The sequence below is a fragment of the Crotalus tigris genome, unplaced genomic scaffold, assembly GCF_016545835.1.
Source record: "Crotalus tigris isolate CLP2741 ecotype Arizona unplaced genomic scaffold, ASM1654583v1 scf7180000018371.15429387391:27106975, whole genome shotgun sequence".
Taxonomy (NCBI): domain Eukaryota; kingdom Metazoa; phylum Chordata; class Lepidosauria; order Squamata; family Viperidae; genus Crotalus; species Crotalus tigris.
In genome coordinates this window covers 2242302-2266889 of record NW_024096970.1, presented here as the reverse complement: position 1 = coordinate 2266889, position 24588 = coordinate 2242302, and the positions used below count along the sequence as shown (strand labels likewise).

Below are 24588 nucleotides of genomic sequence, written 5' to 3'. Positions count from 1 at the left end.
TTTGCAATAGCATCATGAATATGAGATGGATATCCATATAAATTAATTAAATAAACAAAAATGAGACCATGCTCTTTTATGATATAATTCTGTAGATGGTTCTGTCTTGTCATTGACACATGGTTAGGTGAAGAAGAAAGTGAGTTCCTTTGACATGTGCTCAATTGGATTTCTGGTGCTTTACTGGCAGATAGTGGAAAATGGAGTAGCAATAATCTTCTGAGATAACTTGATGGTAGTTAGATGTCCTGGTTTGCAAATGGCTGGATGTAAGCTACTATACATTTGTGAGACTGATCTCCAGAAAGTAGAGTATTGTTCATATGCTACCCAGCTGCAGTCATACCTAAGCTGATTAATTTTATCTCTAGATTGATTCTCCCAAGCTGTTGGTTCTGAGGATGCATTGAAGATTTGGTTGGGATCAGCCTGGGATTTGCTCCTTCTGGCTAATTCAAGGTGTTAGAGAGAAGAACTAGATTCAGACAGAAGTAAACAACTCTGAGAAGAACATAATGTCACCAGCCAGAAAAAGGCAGTAGTCACACCCATTAAAGAGGTCATCATGTCTCATTTCCAATTCAGTCGCCAATGTCCTTTCTTGGAGATAATGTTGAGAAGGTGTGGGACTACATGGAGTAGATTATTTAGTTCCCCTTCAGTCATCCTTCAAGCCCAGGCATGGGATAAAAACTGTACTGATTGCTGCTGTCCATTACCTGCAGCAGAACTTTGATGGAGGGAGTGTTCCTCTTGTCTTTCAGCAGAATTATATATCCTTAATTACAGTATCTTCCTGAACTGTCTTGAGACTAAAGTTGCAAGGTCTTGTTCTTTAGGCACCTGCTCATTGATTACAATTAGTGGGGATGGGACGTACAGACATCAGTATGGTGTTGTCAATATGTTCAAGGTATCCAGTAGCATGTTTCCACCCTGGGTTGGGTAAAGTTAGGTCTGAAACCTGAGAGAGATTAGACGGATGGGAAAGACTTAGGATGGATCTCAGTAACACAGAACCATGGTTTGTTCAGAAGACCTCTGTGCTAGAACAGTTCCATCCAATAGTATACCTCAAAGGAGGAGGTCCATAACCTGGGGAGCCTCTGGATTCATGACTCCTGCTGCAATAACGGGTGGAAACTGTGACCAGAGAATCTTTGTCCAGGTTTGGTCTGGACACAGGTTGCCTTTTCTTACATCTGAAATACCAAAACTTATTACATATAGCGCGGCTCATGAAAGTGATTCAGAAGCTTCAACTGGTACAAAATTCAGCTGCCTGCTTGCTGACCAATAAGAGACAGTAGCAAAATTACACACAATACAGGAGCTGATTACTAACTAGTTTCTGAATCAAATTTAAGGTGCTGGTTATTTCCATAAAACTCTATGATAGTCACGATCATAACACCTGCAGCAGCAGACTGCTTGCCCCTGTTTCCCTGGCTGAGATGGCAGGTTGAGATCCCATATCTACATACATGTTGCTAAGGGACAAGGTTCTTGCTAGCAGCCCTGACATTCTGGAGTAGCCTGTCCTGTTTTCCTATTAGCATTCTGGGAAGCAGCAAAATCTTTAAGGCAGAAGATTCAGTCTTATTAGAAATCATTGTTCAGGGAGATATAGCCCAACTATACGATTTTTAAATTACTATTTTACTTATTTAGCTTTTTACTGCTCTGAGACATAAGCCACCTAAAAGTTTTGAAATAGGCAAAAATTTTATTAACAGAGTCTTTTGCTCAGTGATTTAAACTGTGATTTTAATAATCGTTGAGCCTTCCTGACTTATAATTGAAAGTATGATTAAACTCTTGATTTAAATACTTTAAGTTAAATCAAGTCCTTTCTATTTGAAAGCAGCCCCTCCAACAAAATCACACTGAATGCTAAAATACTATTAAAAACAGGAAAAAGGTTCCATCTTCTATCTTATTTGTAAGAGGATATTCAGCAAGAGGAATGTTTTGACAGGAGGTAAAAAGTTATGCAATATACAGTATATTCTAAGACTGTACAGAACAGAGCAGAACAGAATAGAATAGGCTTTATTGACCAGGTGTGATTGGACAGACAAGGAATTGGTAGTAGAAAAGAGGAGACGGATAGTAGTAATACAGCCCTACTACATGGGTAAATATCCTTAGTCATAAGACAGTATTGTGATAATTGGGGGTTCAGCAAAGTGGTGGTCTGAGGGAAAAACCTGTCTTAGTGTCTAGTTGTTTTGGCATGCAATGCCCTATAGCTGTGTCCTGAGGGGAGGAGTTGAAACAATTTATGTCCAGGATGTGAAGGATCTATAGATAGCATATAATTTTTATATATAAAATGCTACTAGCCTTAGAACAATCACCAAAGCAGTTCTACAGTCTTCAAAAGACTTGGTAGAGCAGCCATTAAGTCTTTGGAAAATACATTGAAAGGCCATGATGTATTTACACCTACAAAGATCAGAATAGTGCATGTCATGATATCAAACTGTGACACTCTATGGAAGTGAAAGTTGGACTTCAGAAAAACAGGATAGGAAACTTATTGACACCTTTGAGCTTTGCTAGGAAAAAACTGAAAATACTGTGGGTAGCCACAGTAAACAGGATGAACAATAAGGTAGATGGACTCAAGTTATTGTGGTGAGTTCATCATTGGAAGTTTTAAGGAAGGTCATGGAGAAAAGCTATCTATATGGGCACCAGAAGTCAAAAATGATTTCATGGCACTTGATCCTCATCAATCATATTTAAAGATCATCTACTTAGATCATTCTACAGCTCACAGTGCATTCAGGTGTGCCCCACTTATTGCTAAAATAGGCAATCTTTAGTCCTGTTTTGGACAACTCAAAGCACACAATCCTCCAGTTAGCCTTCCTAACTGAGGTGGACAGGAACAATTACATATGGAGAATCCAAGTTGTCTTCTCCAGACTAGAATAAACATTTCAGCTACTAATTTTGCAACAATTCCTGTGCAATCTGGAAGATATGGTAAGATAAACAAGAGGAAGAAGCTCCAGCATAGATGTGGAAGTCTTTTCACATGCTGTTGAATTTCCATTATTATTTGAAAGCAACATCCTGATGTAAAAACACTATAACCCAGAAAAAAAGTAAAATGTTTATAGAACTTGGCTTGTTTTATCAAACTGAGTACAATGCCATTAAAAACCATAACATTTGGCTTCTTTGAAGATGAACAAAAGGAACCTACAAAGCTGAATTGAATCAAGCAAGCTGGCTCTATTTTTGTTCAAAAAATGTGTACCAAATCATCACCATCATCTTATTTACTGTGAAATAAAACTACTCTCTGATTACTGTAGGCTGCGATGGCTGTGCAGTGAGGAAGTTGCAATTGTTATTGGAACTGACTATGATCAGTATCACAGTTAGGATCACAGAAGCCACTGATCTGTAGAAACAATGCTGGAAATCTTATTATAATGTAGGCACACCAAAGGTCTTGATAAGAGGTACGGCCACCCACTCATCATAGCCAGACATAGGCTGACACCTTGCACCTCCCTGATTCTTCCATGCCTCCTATGCAAGATGGCTCAGCCTTGGGGGAATGAGGAAACAAGGCCATTAAAGCAGACCAGGGAAATAATACTCACAGCCCCACATTAATATATTGTCATACTGAGAGTTGGGATCAATTCCCAGTGCTTCTCCTTGCCATGGCTAGAGTAATATATTTGTCCACAGTGACCTCAGAGCTTTAGCCTAGAGTCCACTTAGACTTATGCTTTCCACTTTCCAGCTGAAATAAGGAGCAAATGAGGAGGGAGGGGGGAGGTTGTCAGCCATTTTCGATATGTTGGGTCTGGAATCAGATTCTACAAAGACTACTGAAACTCTACTTGATTGACATAGAGAATAATTATAGAATTTTAAAAAGCTGATCTCTTAAATCCATAAAACCTCTATCTTTTAAATCCAAGAGAATTTAGGTGGGGCAATCTTGAGTTTCTTTCATTCGATTCTCACTTTCAGGGCTAACCTGGGTATTTACATAACTGCACTTACATAGATGCATCTACCTCTCAGTCTCCCTGCCCAAAGTTTGAGGTTGTCACTCCAGTGTTTTTCAAGGTCATGTGGACTTCAACTACCAGGATTCCCCAGCCAGCAAAAGGTTGTTGAAGTCCATTCATCTAAACTCTTAAACTCATCTAAACTCACACTGCTCTAAACTCTTAAAGCTCCAGCCATGATGTACAATAACTCTTTAAATATCTATCAAGCTATATCAACATCCTTAAAGGGAAGAATTAAGAGAGTTTATAAACTTCCATCACTACTCTTTTATATTTAAATTCACCATCTCGTCTCTTAGGATACTTTGACTATAATGTTATCCATGTTAATTAGCAGGGTAATTCCTTGGTCAAAATATCAATATTCTTTTGGGATGATTTTGAACAGGGATTATTCCCTACAAATGACCTTCAAAGTTCAAAAGTGATTAAAATGGAGTTGTTGCAGTATTCGTAACTATAGTGTGTGAAGACATTTGCAGAGAATCCAAGTGGCAAACGCTTACTGTGAATATCTTGTACTCTTTGTGCTAAATATAGGCTGCTTCTTAAAATGATTCATTTTGCTTGAGGGTGGGTTGGATGGATAGAAGGTGAGGTCAGTGAAGTCACAATTGTTACAGAATTCCAGAAAGAGCCAATGAAAATGCACACATAAAAAGGGCAGGGGTGGTTTTTAATAGCTTTAGTTTCAAATAAATCTTACATTTCACTTCAAATATTTTATCTTTGAAGTAGCTAAGGAACAAGTACTTCTTCCACTGACCAAGAAAAAAAAAGTTCAGAAAGAGAAAAAATGGACTTCTTAATTTGAAGCAAATTCTAAACAAATAAGATCAGAGCTGCTTCAGAAGCAAAGGCAGCTAAAATACTTCTCAAATGTCCTTTAAAGGGGATAAGAAGGGGGAAAAAACCCAGACCTCTCCATCTTCATGTCAGTTTTGACTGAAGGTAACAGACTAAGCTTCATTAGTTTAACACATCCCTTTTGTAAATCCAAGATAAGAAGGCTTTCCAAGTCATTCTTCTGATTTATTACTCGTATGTCCCCCTTAATTATTAAGAGATCAGCTGGTTTCATTTATAAATCCATTGTGGCATCTTTTTACATATGGCTCTTATACTTTGCCATTTTACAATCCATTTTCAGATTCACAGCATATTTTCCTATATCGCTTTTGCAATTTGGTATTTTCTAAGAAGCCAAAACCACATTCAATCAGCCTCAGTCTCTGTTTCATCCAATAAAATCTGTTCTTTTACATCCTCTGTTAGAGTATCAGACAATCATGTAGGTAGTTTCTGAGTACGAAACAGCCTTAATTTCTTCTACAGTCAAACAGTATTGGTCCACTATAATGATGGATCTCTTCTCCGATAACCTTTTTTTCTCTCTAGTTCCCTGTAGTCAACTTTCAGGTCCCTTCTTATCTGTTTATTTTCCAATCAACAAGACTTTTCCATAGGAAGTTTTATTACAATTCATTTAAAAATCTTAATAAAGTATTTATAAAGTATTCTTTCAAGTCTACCTAGCCTCTTAAATTTCCAAAATCAACATTCTAGTCCCCCCTTTTCTAAAAAATAGTTTTTAACTACTTAAAAAAAACCTTAAATTTACATAGAATGTCTTTTGTTCAGACTAGAAAGAGACTCTTGTGGCGTAAAAAAACCTGCCCTTCAGAAGGTTAACATCTAGAAAGCCAATAACAAGCAGTTTCCTAAAGTAGTTAAGAGAGGAAGTAGACAAACCCAGTGTCCCTTTGAAGGTACCAAACTGGGACTTAGGCAAGATGATTCCTACCCCCCACCCCCACCCACCACCCCGCAGCTCCCAAGAGCTCTCAAACCACCAGAGATTTTGTATGGAGACAACTTGTGGGTGATCCTTGTTTTCTCCTTGATCCAGAGAGGATTTCTCAGGAGGCAATACATTCATTGGCTCCCCTTTTCACCATGGTCATCAACTCTGCAATAGCAGAGACATCCTCAGCCTGCCACTGCGGTTCCTGAAATTATGCCCAGTCAAAAATTCTAATCTGTAGAACTAATTCTATAAAAATAATAGCAAATAAGAAGTAGGAATTTTCCAATGTTTTCCAGTCTTGGTTCAATTGTTTTACTTTATTCTACAAATTGTTACATAACTTCAGATAGAAAGTTGGCACAATGCAAAATGTGGCACCTCCCTGAATTATCCTCTTTATTCCCAAGAATGTTCTGGTCCCCACATACATTCTTAGAAAATAAATTGATAGGTGATTACACTGTAGAGTTTTGTTTGTTAAGTGTACCTGCCTGCCAGAAACAGGAGAAGGGTAAGCAGAGGTAATATGGAATGTCCGGTGGGAAGAGGGACAAGGGAGAAGATAATGTTCTGATAAATTAATGCATTGTGCATTTCATGAATTAGCAAGATTCCCAGCCATTTTGTAAGAGAACTCACAAGGTACTCTCAAAATTCCAAGCATATCTTCCAGGCCCACAAAATTCATTCTTGAGCAAACGTATTTCTACTTCTTAAATAGTTGTTGAAAACTATAGCCCTCAGATCTGTTTATTAGTGCAAGAACAAAGATATATTAGGAAGGATTTAGACAAGATGGAACAGGGTCAGAGGAGGGAAATAAGGATGATTAGGGAAGTAAGACTAAATTATAAGAAGAGCCTAAGTGAACTGAATAAATTTAGCCTAAAAAGTGAAAATTGAAGGATGATGTGATAGCACTCTTCAAGTATTTGCAAGGATATGGTACAGAAGGTGAAGGTACAATCTTGACATGCCAAAGAATGAGCATGTAATAAATTACAAGAAGGAAGGCATCCCAAAGAATGAGCATGTTTAAATTACAAGAAGGAAGACATCAGTGAAATATTAAGAAAATGCTAGCTTAAATATAATTTGACAGTGAAACCAATTATGCTTCAGTTTGGATTTCTGCATGGACCCCAGGATTAGATTTGATGTCTTAAATAGCCCCCTCCAAATCTTAGGGTTTTATCATATTATTTTTAAAAAGGCAGTTGCAACAAATCCAATCTTTAGTTCACTATTACAGTGTTTATATATGTTGTACGCTGATAAATCTTCTATCAGTTTATAGAAGGTTTATCTATTGGTTATGCCTTGTTTTCTCCTGTTTTAATTCATTATGTATAAATATTTTCCCTTTCAAACAAAGATTCATGCTCTTAGATATATATGGAATGTAGTTGTGTTATTTATATTACCTGCACTTCCCTATGAAAAAGTATGCTATTTAATACCCCTCTGTGCACAGATAGAAAATATATTTGCTTTAAAGTTATAACAAAATAGATCCACTCAAAACATGATGAGTGGGCTGTGATTCATCTGAAGAAAAAAGTTGCTTCAGTGCTCTGTGTTACACAGGAATGAAACCATTTTTGGACATCAGACCTAGCTATAAATCTCTAGTTCTAGAAACTCAATGTCACATTTTGGAACTTGCCCAAAGTTGCTTCATCAGGGAGATGGGTGACATATAAATTTAATATATAAATATATAATAAATAGAAATTCTAAGGACTTCCAAAACATAGAAATCAAGTTCTATATATAAGTCACACATAGAGTTAAATCTTAAACCTCTTTCTTCTGACCTTTTGATCAACAGAGGTTTGGCTATTCTTTCCCCTGACTTAAAAGTGGAACAAAGCTCATTTATGTTTATAAAACAGTTCTGTCTGGTCTGAGTAATGCTGGTTTCTGACCTGCCAGCTTCAGACCTTATATCAATGAGAATTTGAGATCACTCACTACTGCCTTATTGTTTATTCCTGGCCGCAAGTGTAGGTTAGATGGTATTGTAGGCAAGGTGGTACATAATACTACTCATCACCTAATTTGCAAATAATTTAGTCAAGAGTATGATTTTTTAAATGCAAATATTAAAATAAAGGCCATGGAGAGGGGAACAACCCACAGAACAGAAAAGCCTCAAACTACGAGATGGGTAGCATATAAATTTAATAAATAAATTAAGTAAACACTACTCTGTAAAACCTGTTTAAATGAACTTTATCAAAAATGTCCCTCCCCCAAGAACAGATACTACTTTTTCCAATTCATCTACATACACCTTCTGGATCACTCAGCCAACAGATTATAGACAGACTAGCTAAAGTCTTTTTAACATTCCTTTCAATTAGTACATCTCCATAATAAGGGTTTTAAAATCTTCTTGTGTGGTTTTCTGTGTGTATTTCTTTTTTTGGAAACATGTCTGCTCCATGCAGGCCAAGCAAAATCAATGATGCTGTTTCTTCCTGCTTGCATGTATTGTCATCGAAATTATTTCTTTCACATCACTGGAAAGATAAAGAATCATCTGGTGTCCTATTTTCTATCTCTATTCTGCTGCTTAATATGTAAGTAAAAGAATGAAAGCTGGAATAACCACAGCCACTCCCTTTGGCACTGCCTACACTTATTCTCCCCAAGATTGTTTCTAGTGTTTCTTGAAAATTCTGGGCCTCTTAATATACAGAGATATAAATTCAGGCCTATTATTTTGGTTTTTCTTCCAGCTTTTATCCTGTTTTGCCAGTTAACAGTTTTATAGTGTACTGATCTTTATTAAACAAATATTAAAATGTATTTTTGTTAGCTGAAGTGAGAGGCAGGTGCCTCTCATTTGTGCATAAATGGAGCTGTGCATGCATGCGCGCTTGCCCACCACTTGTTCGGAATCACCCCCCCTCCCTCCATCCCCGTTGGTCCACAAAGCCTGAAAGGTTGGCAAACTGTGGACTAGAAGACTTTCAAGGCCCTTCCAACTCTGTTATTCTGTTATTTTGCTTGAGTAGAGGTTGGACTAGAAGACTTCCAAGGTTCTTTCCATATATTTTATTCTATATATTCTGTATATGACAAGATGCAGGAGCATAAGCAAAGTACATCCCTCCCACTATTTAAAAAGTTGACACTGTACAGTACTAATCATTTTGATAGATACACATCTCAGCACCATTAGAAACCCTTGTGCTAGAAGCAAACTAGCATACGTATGGGTATGCTACAAGGGTTTCTAATGCTGCTGAGGTATCTAATGCTGCCACAAAATAAAACACAACAAACCATTATTAGGTAACTGACCCTTCACTCACTTTTCTAAAAACAGCAAAAGTGCTACAGTGGGCAGCCTTCTTCTGCCCAAAGTATCTACTTGCTTTGTCTCAACAATGCTTCTAGAATGAATAACAGCAGAAATATGAACTATTATAAACTATTTGGTGAAAAACAAGAAAATAGCAGTCTAGTCTCAAGCCACAAAACAGCAATGTATATTCTTAGAACACAGGTTTCCAAACTTGGCAGTTTTAAGGCTTGTGGACTTCAACTCCCAGAATTTCCCAGCTGGCACGGCTTTCTGGGAGTTGAAATCCACAAGTCTTTAAGTTGTCAAGTTTGGAGACTCCAATGTTAGAACATACAAAAATGCCAAGCTTTGTTTCAACAGCTGGAGAACTCAGAACTCTGGTTTTGGACTTCAGAAAAACAGAAATCATCACATTACTTTTTTTCTCTCCAAATATTTTCTCTCCTAATTCTTTTCCTACCCAAATACAATTAGTTTAAATTTCATCATGAATTTGGGTTTGTTTTTTTTTTGTCCCAATGTACTTCATTTTTCTGTTTCACACAAAGAATATGTTTCATTCTGATGCCCTCCTGGAAGTCTTTGCTACTGTTTTGCATTTAAACACTGTGCTTTGGTACCATTAGCAAATTTTTAGCCACTGTTACTAGTTTTATCTCAATATGGAGCCACTATTCACTTCCCTTCATGTTAAGAGCTGTGAGTTTATTCACATATGTTTCTTCTTCTTAAGCCAGTTAGTGATTCATAGTTATTTCATAATGTTTTGTAAAAGCATTTCAAACTTGTGAACTAATCATTTTTGTGTGTGTGTAAAGATTCATGTTAGAGCAATTAAACTAATTTTTGCTATCTTTTGTGAAATCATCTCCTAACTGGTTTAAACTAGGAATATTTTGTGATCAGACAATTGTTCACAAACCCCAAATAACATTTATTTATTATTATGTCATAATGTGTGATATATTAGAAATATCTTTTTATTTACATAGCTTGTAAAATACATTGGTTATTCAAATGCTGGGTCATGATTATACTGATAGTCTACTGGAAAAGAGGGATATAGAAGGGAAGACATCAGTTTAAGCTAAATGCTGAGATGGATGGCTCCACTAATTATAGGCCACTACTTATTCCTGCTGAGCTGAAGAAGGTGAAAAGACTGGTTTCCAAGAAGGCAGATTTGCCACTGGTTGCAGCTATTAAAGCCATCATTTGAATGTAGACAAGAGATATAAGAGAAAACTTAAGAAAGCAGCTTGTGCATAACCAAACAGGCATTTGTAGTGAAAAGAGATTACCTTGAGTAACTTTCTGCTTCATTAACACATGAACACAAAGGTAATTGAACTCTATTTTCAAGTGTGAAGTTGCATCATTCATGGAAACTGAGTTTTGATAAGGAGATATGCTAAAATATATCACTTGTTTATATTTAGGTATAAATATAATGGGTTTTTATATTAGGGTTTTAAAAATTATTATCAAGGACTGTTGAATAGAACTTAGTAACAATTTGAGAAAAAAATCAACTTTTAATCAGGTAAATCTAATTAAACTATTTCTGAAATTAAATACTTATTTTCCTTTAGGGACTTCACCACCTGCTTAGCTGGCAAGTTGCCTATTTTTTAAAATATATTTATATTTTATATTTTACTCCTGGTAAAATCACTTGACATTTAAACTAACATATTAGGAGTAAGAGAGGGAGGGGGAAAAGTCAATAATTTTTATTTTCCAAATAATGACTTCCAGATACCTTCTAATCATGAACAGCAAAGGGCATATTTAAGATTTTTAGGATTATAGAGTATAACTAGTAAATCTCAGGAGTTAAGTAACATTGTGGAAAACAACTGAAAAGCCTGCTATACATAAATAGAGCTTAAATGAAAATTTTACTTGCAGTGCTGACTTCCAGTATTTTAAAAACCAGTTGTTCCAATAGAAGATATCATCTCATTTGCAAAGATAAAAGGACGTGATAACCCTTGATCTTTAATAACTCTTTGTTAAAGGGCATTTTAACTTGCAGCAAATTACAGGCTCCTTGCTGTTTCCTAAAAAGATTACTACACTTACACTGCAGAAGAAAAGTCACACATAATTATAAAAAGGCAAAGAAGGGAAATAATTTGCAGAAGTCTGAGAAAAAGCTGACAGACTTATATGAAGAATATACTCAGAAATGAATGAAGGTGACAGACAAAATGTGAATTCCATAAGCTGTTCCTGAGCATGTATATACTAAATGATTGATTTCTGAATCACCCATACAATAACCATACGGAATAACATTCTGAGTTCTCTTTGGACTCTGACATACGAATTTACACAACTACGTTCATTCTATATTTGAAAATATCTATTGTTCTTTCTCGTTAAATAACTTTTAAATTAGTTCAGGAATTAACCTGAAATCATAAGTTGGTTCATATTTAATGTTTGTTAGGGCCAAGCAAAAATGGAATAGTTTATATTTCTTATTGCTTATATTATTTTCATAACAGAAATTGAACTGTTATTTTTTTCCTCATCCAAGAAAGTGTATGTTTGTGTTTGTATGTACGAAAGTGAATGCCAAAGCTTAATTTTAAAGAATATAAAATTGTTATAAGGGAATGAAGGCACTTATCATTCTATTTTGTAAGACTGAGTGTTGGTTTGAACTGAAAAAATTAAAAGTGCAGAATCTTTTAGCCGGAAGTGCATTTAGTCAAGAAACTCTCATACAAAATTTCCCTGGGTCTGGTGAAAATGTAATAACTGTAAAAAAGAAAACCAGTCCAGACTCAGTTGAAACTAGAAAATGTTGCTCAGAAAAAAAAAATACATTCTATTACTCTTTTTTTGATGCTGTGTGTCAAGGCAACAATGGATCCTTGATAGACAAATATCATCTTGCATTATTAGATACTTAATTTCTTTTAGACTTTAATTATAAAATGTACCAATGTTATGCAGATCTTCAACCTAGGCTAAAAAACATTTTTGTTTTGAAGTTCTGCGTACCTTTTTCCCTTAAATTTAAGCTGTAACAGCAGCAACAATACAATAAAAATAGGAAAAGCACTCAAAAGGTTAGTGAAGGTTCATATGTCTAAATAACCCTCAAGGTAATGCATTCAGGAAATTACTTGAAAAAGAAATCTTAGTGAACAATGTCCTTATAATAAGGAAGAGAAAGTTAGTGCTGCCTTTGGGGGATAATTTACTCACAATAACTTTTGTAGTTCTACATCAATTTACATGCCCTGCAATTCTAATTTCTAAGTACTCCTAAATATATTTTTAAAATGCTCTGCAAAGTAGACCTGCATCTCCTTGAAAGGGTAAAATCTATTAAAAGACTACATAATTCACATACTTTAGAACTGCATTTCTGTTGAAACTTGATCTCACTCTTTCTGTCCTATTTCATATTAAATAAATCTTTACTGAGCATCTTGATTAAAAAAAAATCTCACAGTGTTAACAATATCCTGTTTTGCTAATTGTAAGAAAAGTAGAAAGAAGTAATCTATTTCTATTTGTTTTGTTATTTTGGCAGGAAGATTAATTTTGTGGACAATTACATTTTTATTAACTACTTTTTAAAACTAATAATTTTATTAACTTCTGTCCTTTCCAGTATTATTTTGGATTTTATAAATGCTGCAAAATTAGAAAGTTCCAAATATATTATAACATGCTAATTTCCAATTTCCTTCTTTGTACTCTAATCAGTTACATCCTGATACAAATAAACATACACTAGAATCTAGATAATAGACTCTTGAGAACAAAGAAGACTCAGAAGAAAAAGGAGAATTGTACAAGCAGTTTCTGGGTATGGCTACCTTTTAATGAAAACTTGCTAACAATGAGCAAAGTTGAAAGGTCAGGTGACTAAGATACTTTTCCTTGCTCTTTCCCCAATCCCGCTGGAGCTGTCCTGACCAATGTAAAATATGCAAACAGCTAATTCTCTTTACGGATCACATGTCCATTCCTAAAATGGTCCTAAAATATGTAATTGCTGTTAAAAATAATCATGTTGCCTCAATTCCTGCCATCTGCAAAATAGTGAGCAATAATACTGATCACATTCTTTCAGGATTGCTTTAAGGCTTGTGTCAATGTCATTTATTCATTCATTCATTTATTCGTTCAATTTCTATAGCTGCTGAACTCAGCCAAGTACTCTGGGACTTACAATTCTAAAACTATAAAACAGTTAAGACAATTAAAAACAATTAAAACAGCAATTGTATTAACCAACTACAAGAAGTGGGGTCCTTAACACTTTGAGAGCCCCAGGCCCAGGTACACAGCCAGGTTTTTAAACCTTTATGATAGCCAGCAGGGTTGGTACCATTCTAATCTTCAAGGGATGAATATTTCACAAAGCAAGGGCTATAGCAGAAAAGGCCTGTCTAACAACAGGCTAGTTAACACTTTTTGAATGATGGGATTCCTGCATGCCCAATCTGCTGAATGGAATTGGATGGGGAGACTCTCTTGAAAAATATCCCGCCTTTATTATTTTATAAATAATTCAAGTCAGGAACACACACAATTCTCCTTCCTCCTCCTATTATCCCATTCAGGAAAAAATATTTCTTACTCTAATCCTATTCAGATTGTCCTGAGTGCTGTTTCAGAATCTTCCCCTGCTTATTTATCCTTCATCCAAAAACGTGTTATCTTTTGTGCCTACTTACCAATGTTTCTTATTATTAATTACATTTTACATATCTTGCTATTTTAGCTATGGGGTAGGTTACACTGAAATAAAGTAATTGAAATCATCCTATGTGTTTCGTGACTGCATGAACCTTTGAACTCATGTGCCCCACACTGCTAGTCCATTTTTAAAAAATATCACATGACTACATCTTGCTCATTGGTAATTTTTGTTACTCGGGAAATGTGCAGTGTGAGTTTATGAGACTAGACAATACTAAATTGAACACCCACACATTTTTTCTAGTATAGTAACCTATGAGCAATTGGCTTATGTGTGCCATATGTATGAATGGAATTTTTTTGAGAAATCAACTTAATGTCACAAAATAGTAATATAAGTATTTTCCATTTTCTTTAATTGGAAATATATTTGGAATCCATTTCCCTTAGGAAAACAGTATGTAGCAAAATTCCATATTCTTTGGACTATTTAAAAAGGAAATTTAAAAAAGATTGAACAACACATTTTCCAACATTCATGCAACGAAGTTGTTTTTTTGGGCAATAGATTTTTTGAAATAAAAATAAAAGACTGAAAAAGTATGGATTTCCCCCCTTATAACATAGGTTTTTTAAATGCCTTAACAACTGGATATTGCTCTCATCCTTCTTCTTAAAGTACAAGCAAAAAAGGCTTCAATTTAGAAGTAGGGAATAACAAAAAAATAGAATGCCACTATAACTTATTAATATATTAAATATTTAGACAATAAATATGATCATATAAAACATGAATTCTTTACTTTGTGAATACTATTACTGCACCTAACAGCAACCTTCTATATGAAAAATACACTTCCTACTTTGTCAGAGTATATATTTATTATGTGAGAAAAATAATTCAGTCCAAATATTGAAGCACACTTCATGTTGCTATCTAAGAAAAAAGAAAATAATTTGAAACTGATTTTGTAATTTGGACTTAATCTCAGTCGAATTTTTTGAGAAAAACTTGTAATCTAAAAATATGTCTCAGTTAAAATTGAACTATGTTCTTTCAACAATATATTTATAGTTCAAAAAGAAAGCTACTGTTAAAAAGATAAAAAAACTATGCAGATTTTTTTTTACATTCTGACCATTATCAATTAAGTATTTCTTACACACTTTCTCATTTTTATATTTACTACATTTACTGAATGAACATTATAGACACCTTAATAAAGACATCTAATGGAATGTACTCATTCCATAAAAAATTATGTGAGAATTCTGTGTACATTATTTCAGCAGAAAAAAATGTATGTTCCTATTTTATGAAAATTAAGTTATATCCACCGATCCTCTATTGGAACTAGGGAGAAAAATATTTCTAGAATATCTATTTGCAATGTTAATACATATTTACATGTTATTATTTGGACAAAGTTTTTCATTTGTTAGAGGCTCAACAGTACCAGACTACTAATATATCTATATAAAGTTCTGTCTGAATAAACTCACCCCAAAGCTACTTATGAAATTCTAGATTTTTCAATACTCAAAACATAAAATATTGTATAGGTGAAAAAAAATCATTATTGCAAAAAACAGTGCTACCTCTAGCTAACAACACAAAATAGACTAAGTCAAATGGCATATTTAGAATTCTACCATTATAAATGTAAGGACTAATTCCATTTTGAATGCTATGTTTCAAATCTAACAAAAGTAGGAAATCAATAACTCAGTAAAAATGTTTAAATCTAAATAAGAATGAATATTAAAGTTATCATACAGATTTTGAGCAAGTCATGGATTTAATAGTTACAATATCATTTAAGAAACCATCATAGAATGTTGAGTTTACATCAGGAGCCTTTTAGGATAAAAAATGCTGCAGTTTAAAGTTTGCATCTACTTAACTGCCACAACTTGCAGAATTTAAATAAATAGGTGAAAACAAAGTGTTTGTAAAACACCATTTGTCACAATCAAGAGCCAGAAATTTAAACTCAGTATTTCTTGGCACTGGAGAGATATACTTTTAATATAGCAAGAGCAGAAGAATGTAAATGATAAACAAGAAGCAAATAGAAAAATATTAAGTAGGAATGTATGATTAATAACAGGATCATGTGTCAAGGTCAAAGCTGTCCTGTTGGATTTAACATTATACTGCAGCAAGGAGTACATAAATGATTGTTTTAGATAATATTATTTCAAATTATATTGTTTGTAACTTTTGTGAAATCAGTAATTTGGGTAATTATTTCAGTCAACTATTTCTGAAGCAGTTCATTTAAATAGAAAAGTGTCGTGCTTTAGTTATACAATTCTTGATGTTACCTAGGAAGCATTTATTTTTTAAAAATAAACATTTAAAATAAATGTGCACAAGCTGTTTCCTTTTCAGAAAATGACTAAATCCTGATCACTAAACCTCTCTCTCAAATTCAGGACTTTTAAATTTATCAAGTCTCAATAATGCACATCTAAACTGGACATCAAGTACCCATGGAAGTAGTAGAAGAGGCTAAAGAATAATTATTCCTCAGGGCAGCATGAAATAACAATTTTGGAAAATGAACTCTTCCACTTTATTATTAAGTAATTAAAAAAGAAAAACTTGCTTCGAAATTTTAAAATTTTAAAATATATGCAATATATTGCTCCTCTGAGACAGTTATTCTTTAAAATATATTCATCTTGATATATTTTATTTTCTTATTCAAGACTGCAGCGTTATACATAATTATCTGGAGGAAATCTCCCTGAACCTAAAATTTGATATGCATTGGATTTCATAACAATACTTCCAAGAAAATCCATCCCTGAGATTATGAAATATGAATTAAGCAAGCAAGTAATTCCTAAATTGTTAACCCACTTGATCTTCGCAAATGCTAAAAAAAAATATAATAAAAAATTAACGCAACTCACTTTTATGGTGACTTCAACTCTTCTTACATCATAATAGCAATTAACTGAAAGATATAAATTATTCCAATCCATAGTGACTGTGACAATTTTTTTTAAAAAATGACATATTTTCTTAATTAAGCAGATAAATTTTGCAGAGATCTTCTTAGATGTATGGCAATCTTTAAACTCTTTTACATAAAAAAAACCCCGACAATAAAGTTTAGAATCTTTATTATCACAAACACGGTACCATCATGAAACCAATATATTACATCTGGTAAGAGAGACAGAGGTGAGGTGTTTCTAAATAAATGGAAGTTACTATTTAGGTATGATTAACCATGTCTGACTTGAAGGAGGGCACAAACTTTGAATGGCTTTTAGTGAGATTATGAAAGATATGATTAATGAAATGCATGTCTTGGTCTGAAATAAATTCCAACAAAGACTGCATAGCTGAGGTGAGCATGGGAAGCTAGAAGAGCCACCCTTTATTCACATATATTTCTGGAATGTGAATTAAAAGATCACAGCACAACTTTAATGCATTGGCAAATATGTTACAGTAAAACACTTTAATCCACAACAAGCAGAAGACCAACCTGTTCTGATATTAGTCTTTCAACATCCATTGCTTGAAATAAAATTAGGTATATCATATCAATAAAGCATAAAATGCATTATGTCTATGAAGTCTATTTAATTCTATAAAGAATCCAGCCAATATAATAAGGGATCAAAAGCGCGGAGGGGTCTTTTCTGAACTTTTGAGAGACAAATATTAGGCACTGCATTTACTCTTTTCATTTTTGTACATGCTCCACTCTTAACTTTCAGTGTAAGCATTTGCTATAAACTGCAAAATGATAATACCAATTTATTAAACCAAGATCCCTTGGTTTAAGCAAATCTATGTCTCTCATTTAATTAATGCATCCTACAAGGGCTCTTTTCTGTAAGCCACAAATTGTTGGCAGGTAAACGATGCATTCAGAAAAGCCAAGAACATGAATCAAAATGGGTAACACTTTTATCTTTTGATGCTCTAAAATTAGTTGTTTGTTGTCTGCTCAGTTGAGCATTTGAATTTTGATGGCAACATCATCCAGGGAATTTCTCAAGCAGGTTGTGAACAGATAGAAAGGGTTCCACTTCCCAAAAGCCAACTAACTAAATACATTAGTATACAGTACCTAACTTCCTTACATTGCAACCAATCAATCACAGCATATTTTTTTTAAAAAAGAATTGTTTTTAAAGTATTGCATGAACAATAATTATAATAGCAATCACATGCCTAGTTGGGGACAAATTCTTTTGAATTATTGCATATAAAGGGCACAGGAATAGTTAAAAATCTTATTACTGCAATATCTATCTTTTTTCAAGTTTAACATATGCCTTGAGGGTTGAAAAGACAACTCAAACATTGAATAATCTGAAAAGCAAACATTTAACTGTCTAAGGGGGGAAAAAGTACGTGTAAAGAAACTGAGATAATGGCCAAAAACAGTGAGCCGTACAGAATGGAAATTATTGCTCAATTTTTAAAGTCAAAAATTAGTTATACTTCTTTACCTGCATGCTTACTTAAGTAGAGAACAGAAAATAATTGCTGCATTGTTTAATACTAAATAGGAAAAGTTGACTTATAGTGCTTTCACTAAAGTTAAATAATGTATGAAGATATTTATAGTCATATCAGACAACTGTTTAGACAACCTATCAATTATTCCATTTATTCCAAAGTGCTTTATACAGAAGCTCCTGTTGAAATCGGGTAGACTATCCCTCAGAAACTGAAATACTTTCACTATATAAGACCATGAGGTTTTTCTTCACAGATTATTAGTGCTTGCCCAAATGATTATAAGTTTCTTAACTGTCTCTTTAAAATGTTATTTAAACTTTTCAGTCTCCTAGTATTTTCAATATCCATGCCTTTTGATACATTTCATAATCTGGTTGTCCATGTCAAGATAGGTAACAAAATTTGAATGGTTTTAATAGCAACTTTAGAGATAAATTACAGGTACCTGGTGTCTAGTGTTATGATGGTAGAATGCTGTCAATTAAATACTTAAATGCAATACTATTAAGATAACTACTGAGATTAGCAGTTAATATTGTTAAAGGCAACATATTAAATTTATCTGCAGAGCAGAAGTAGGTACTATGAGATTAAATCAGATATATTGAAACTAAACTGATTTATTATATTTCAGCCAGTCGAGAAACTGTTGTATATTTTTGGTATAATGTTTTATACAAAAAAAATCTTATTTTATTAGAATTAAACAAAAAAGTTCTATGGATGTTACCACAAAAACAAACTTTATACAGTTCAATGAGGTCATTCTCAAGTGACTAAGCATAAAACACACGGTAATTCAACTATATATTAGACTGTTTTATTTAATGACATATTTGTCTGTTTACTATTAATATTCTTCCAAAAAATAACCCCATTTTTCCAAAAGTAAATAAACATAAAATGCTGTATTAAAAGTGAAATTGAGAATAAATCAACAAATTCCATATAAACAGCTTGGAAAACATCTTTGTAAAACTAATCATGATGGCAATCTCCAATTGCAGCATTAACACTAATCTTTTGTGCAAACAGGTTGAAATTGATTTGTCTGTCAGATTTATCATACACAGTCTGAATTACACGTACTAAGTACGAAGATAAGAGGCTAACTTCCAAGAAAGTAAGACTACTGCACGCTGAAGACTAGATAGCTAATATTATTCATAGCATTTAATATTGCTTAAACTGGCATTATGCCCACATTCTTTACCTCAATATGAGAGTTCATTTGTTGCTGGCAGACACAACCATGTGAAGAAGTAAAAAATGAAGGAGACTTAATTGTAGCTGAACAAAATGTAATAGATAAGCTTTATAGCACATACCAAGAATAAAAGTGTCACTTTTGCCACACAATGAAGCTGCTACAGTATTTTATTTACCTTAATTTTGCTACAATTTTATGTATAGAGAATATAAATTAATTGTGCATGAAGCTACAAACTTTAAACATTAGATATTTGAAGTATTTAAATTTTAAATAACTATGAAATGAATAACGCTGTTTATTTCAGAAAAAACACAGCAGAACAAAACTATCTTTTTTGCCTTCTTACTAAATGAACTTCAAGATATCCTTAAGCGTAAGAATGTTTACAGTAACATCTAATTAGCCATAGGAAATAACCTTTTAAATCTTAATCAGTGTCTTACCTTTTCCAAATCTTCTTCTAAAACTTTTAAGAATAATCTAAAGGGAAAGAAACAGATTCCTAATGGAACAGAATTCAATTTGGACCCAAAAATCTTTCCTAATCTTCCCCATCCCCAATAATTAGATTCTCCAGTTTGAACTATATAGAGAGGACTATCCTCATCATATAATACTTTTTGCTGACCCAAAGCAACCACTTAACCTTTCAGAATTCTGCAAAAAGCAAACAAAATAACAATTGTTAAAAGTTTTAAACTCATGTATGAATTCATAACCAAATTTAATACTTAAACTGCTTATCTCTACCATGTGGTCCAACCTAACCCCCAAGAATGGGAATCTCCTTGAAGATATTAAATGCTTTTGTTTGCTCTTTGCATATCTAGATAAAACTACCACCATTTCTATTTTCCTTTTCAGATTGAGCAACAGCAGTTACTTAAGCTTTGCCACATTTGAGAAGTTAATCTTAGGGGGAAAAAACTACTTCTCAAAAACGTTCAGATCTAACAAACTTTGATGACAGGTATTAAGAATAATTGATTTAAGATTACGCACTGCATTTTCTGAAGATTAGAATGAACCCTGTTGTGCCAAAACCATCTTCCACAATTCCCGTTTATTCCTTATACCCCATCCCCAATCCTGCATGTCCCACCTGCTTCAAAATCTGGTAGGATTTCAGGGAAGGAATTAAAAAAATCTTCTCAGTTGCTGCTCCTTTTCAGGTGATTTCTTTTGCCTTCTTCAGTGTGCAGCTTTAACCCTGAAAAACAAACACATCTACTGAATTCAAAGGCAGAGATAATTCTCTATCAGACAGCAAGTCTCTGTGTCTGGTTACACAAACATACCTTCACTCAGGTTGAAAAAAAAATAGGTTGAAGAAACCTTAGAAACGGAAAAAAAATCAGATGATGAAGAGTTCCCGCGATCCTGTTTTAAAGTTGATTTTTGGTGAGGACAAAATAAAATGGGCTATGAGTAAACTTGAATTTTATTTTTTTTTAAAGTGACAAAAGTCCAGAAACTTGGAAGTAACACCCCAAAAATGTGATAAGTGAATCCAGTTTCTGTGGGACTCACTATCAGTTCAATGGAAAGAAACGCTGAACGTAAAAAAAAAAAAAAAAAAAAAAAAAAAAAAACCCGCACAACTTACAACCGTAGTATTTAAGGAGACATGCAAGCAAACCACGGATTTTAAAAAGTAAGATCCTCTCCCAAGTACATATAGCATATCAGCCTAAAGAAGAAGAAGAAGACCCAAGCCTAATGCTCATCTTCATGCATATATTTCCTCCCTGAGGTTACTTTCAGGATAAGCATCAATACTTCCTCTCCGCCCTCTTCCCCCTTCCCCCTCCCTCCCCCCCCCGGTCATGCATCCCTGTACTATCCACCGGAGCAAACTTACCTTTTTACTTTACTTGCAGGAGTAGGGAGACTTCTGTTTCATCTTCCTAAGCAACGTCGCCTGGCGCGTGAAAAAAGGAGAAAACCCAACACTTATTCGCAAAACGGAGCCAAAAAAACAAAACAAAAAAAAAACACAAAACACAAAACAAAACCCCGCAGGCGGCAGAAAGGAGGAAGACGAAGGTGTGCAGCAGGTCACACTGTGAAAGTGAAGGGGAAAAAAAAAAAAAAAAGGCGAGCCAATCCCGAAGCGGCCACTGATGCCGTAGAATGCCAAGGCGCTGCGTATCAAAGGCGAGCAGTCCCAAAGTCAAACTCGGGTGGGCGAGGGGTGCAGTTCCGAAGGCAGCAGCGTGCTAAAAAAAAAAAAAAAAAAAAAAAAAAAATCAGAGGAGCCCCGTCTCAGAAGCTCCCCTGCGAGCGAGTTTCTCCCATGCCTCTCTCTCTCTCTTCCCGGTTCAACGAGGAAGTTTCCCTCTCAGACTCCCGTCTCTTCATCCAGGGACCCCGGCGAGCGTCAGCCTCGTGGGTGGTGAGTGACTGGCTGAGGGAAGGGAGCCAAGACCAGGCACCTACGCGCGCGCGCTTGACTCCCCGTTTTGCCTCTTTTTTTTTTTTTTTTAGTACGCGTGGGGAAATGGTTGGGGGGGGGAGAGAAAGGACGGGGAGCGCTCAAGGCACGCCTTGAGACCCTCCGCTGACGAGCTCGCCCCGCCGAAGTCCCACGCCGCGCTCACCACCACCCCCTTCTCCTCTCCACCACTGTCAGTCCACTTGGAAAAGGGGGGGGGAGGAAAAAAAAAGAAAAGAAATAAAACTCTCTCCCGTCTACAAGACGCATACAACCCCATACACGCTCTTCCCCACGGCCCCCTTCGATTGGGCAGTTTCCCGTCTGTCACGTGCCTCCTTTAATTCCCCCCTTCCTGTTTTTTTTAAATAAAAAACCGCGTCGTGAATCATTCACTTTCACTTCGGCTCCTGAGGCTCCATCCTGAGGGGATGATTGGGAGGGAGGGGGGGAGGGAAAGGGTTACAGCCCAGGGAGGGGGTGAGGGAAGAGCTTTTTATTATTTATTTATTTTTGTTTTGGCTGGAGAAATGATGCTGCAGCTTCCTTGGGAAAGAGGTGGGTGTGGTCATGGTCATCCTCTACAATAAATAGTCTTAATATATTGTAGCTGTAAGAGAAACTAGTGCAACTATTATGATGTTATTTTACATATGTGTGTGTGCGTGTAAGTATGTGTGTGTGTGTGTGTGTGTGTGTGTGTGTGTGTGTGTATATATATATATATATATATATATATATATATATATATATATATATATATATATATATATATATATGTAGGTCTTCGGTTATTCGGGTTTTCTCCCGCGTAAAATTGGAAGTGTCTTGGCGACATTTCGACAAAGTCCCATTCGTCATCTTCAGGCTGGTGTTTTATATATTTTATATTGGGCCTTGAAAAGTCTTTCCTAAAGTAAAAATACATAAAATATTTATGCCTGGGAGATTTTAAAATAACAGGAGAACTTGCTCTTTAAAAACCTGGATTTGGAATTAAAGTATTTACACTTGGGTAAGTACAGTTAGGATTAAAACAAAGCAAAACAAAAGAATTCAACAACTGAACAAAAAAGGTGCTAGTTTAACGATGTCAAGTATTGAATACTATTCTAGAGGTGCCGCCATATTGAAAAATATGGTGGTATTGTACCGAGGAGTAACTCAGCATCCTGTAACTTGTGAATCTGTATGCAGTTATTAGTTATTTACAGTATTTGTACAATATAGATCATAATTTCTAAATCTCACAACTTTAAGGTGTGTTCTGGAATTTTGAGAACCGAAGTCCACTAGGTACTACGGTAAGATTGAGAAAGGCTGGCGTAGAGAATTAAAGCCATTCTTACATTATGACTATTGATGTTGCTTAACTCCAGGGCATTTTTCTCCAAGCTCTTGTTGCTCCCATATAGCTTTGTGAACTTCCTAGAGGCTATATCTGCAATTAGCCAACTTTATAGTCTATCTTTTTGTGCAAAATAGCCTATGTGGTTAGTTTATAGTTCAATGGACAGTATTGGTTAAGTCAAAAAAATGAAGTCTTGACAGGTCTGGCTTTCTTTCATACTAAACTCAACTCGCTGGATGGGATCAGATACTATGCAAAGAAAAATGCAATCTATTTGTAAATTGATTAGTACAAAAATTATTGTCAGGACAAATTTCACTCATTGTTGAACTGTCATAATTTCTATGCCTCATTTTAAAGAGTGTTAGTAATTATTATCATGAAATATCTATACCTTGCTCTTTATGGGTTAAAGTTTTCAAGAAGACTTGAATTCCCATGCATTTCTTTTCTAAAATTTTCCTTCAGGCTATTTTTTTTAAAGGACTGAATATTCATTTTATTATTATAGAAACTTGCTTCCTAAGCAGTTTTTTTTTTCAAAAAAAGTATGCCTTCAAGTTTATCATGATTCTTTCTTTTCTCTAGACATAGAAAAATAATTCTCCAGACTGAAGTAACAGCTACTTAAAGAATAATGAGCCATGCAAATTCAGGTTTGGGAAGATGGCGGTAGAGTGGGGATGAGCTGAGGAAAGTTTAGTTCTTCAAAGAGTAAATTAATGGAGAGTTTCTGGAAGTCTTCCTTTCTCTTCTAATGAGACTTTTATTTCTATGCCCTTGGGCTTTATGTGATAGAAATTATTTGGAGTTGAAAAACTTTTATCAGATTTTGCATTCACAATTGTCTCCACTGAGGACACCCAATGATTCTTCCTACTTTCTTGGAAACTTACATCCTTGCAAAGAGTTACTACAGAAGTTTCAGCACACACTGCTAAATACTTACTAGTAAATTATATAACCCATATTTAGAGAAAGGTTCCATCTGGCCTAACACTATTTTCAGGATTGCACACAAATGTTTCCAGCATGTGCATTTAAAAGAAATATACCAAACACTGTCTGTGTGGCCTGGATTCCATAATTGTGAGATAATGTTTGTGCTGAAATGGTGAGAGGAATTACTTAAGGATATAACCACTTATATGATCATTGTTCCATTTGACTGTCATTTTTATTGTTGTGGATACCCATGCGAACTGAATAATTGAACAATTTCATATAATTATATCTATGTATAGTATTTTTTAAA

At 34.6% G+C, this 24588-nt stretch overlaps 1 protein-coding gene across 2 annotated transcripts in view; it reads right to left on the bottom strand.

The window, feature by feature from the left end:
• PRDM1 (PR/SET domain 1) overlaps positions 1 to 21989 on the bottom strand; it is a 111062-nt gene extending 89073 nt beyond the window's left edge. The window contains exons 1-4 of one of the 2 annotated variants that reach the window (XM_039351088.1): positions 21410 to 21989; positions 20651 to 20758; positions 19992 to 20028; positions 16763 to 16806 (exon numbers count right to left, since the gene is read on the bottom strand). The gene's annotated coding sequence lies outside the window, so the exon portion shown is untranslated. Of the gene's footprint in view, positions 1 to 16762; positions 16807 to 19991; positions 20029 to 20650; positions 21256 to 21409 lie in introns of those variants that run through there. The other variant, XM_039351089.1, reaches the window with a different exon arrangement.
• Between the last annotated feature and the right edge of the window lie 2599 nt (positions 21990 to 24588).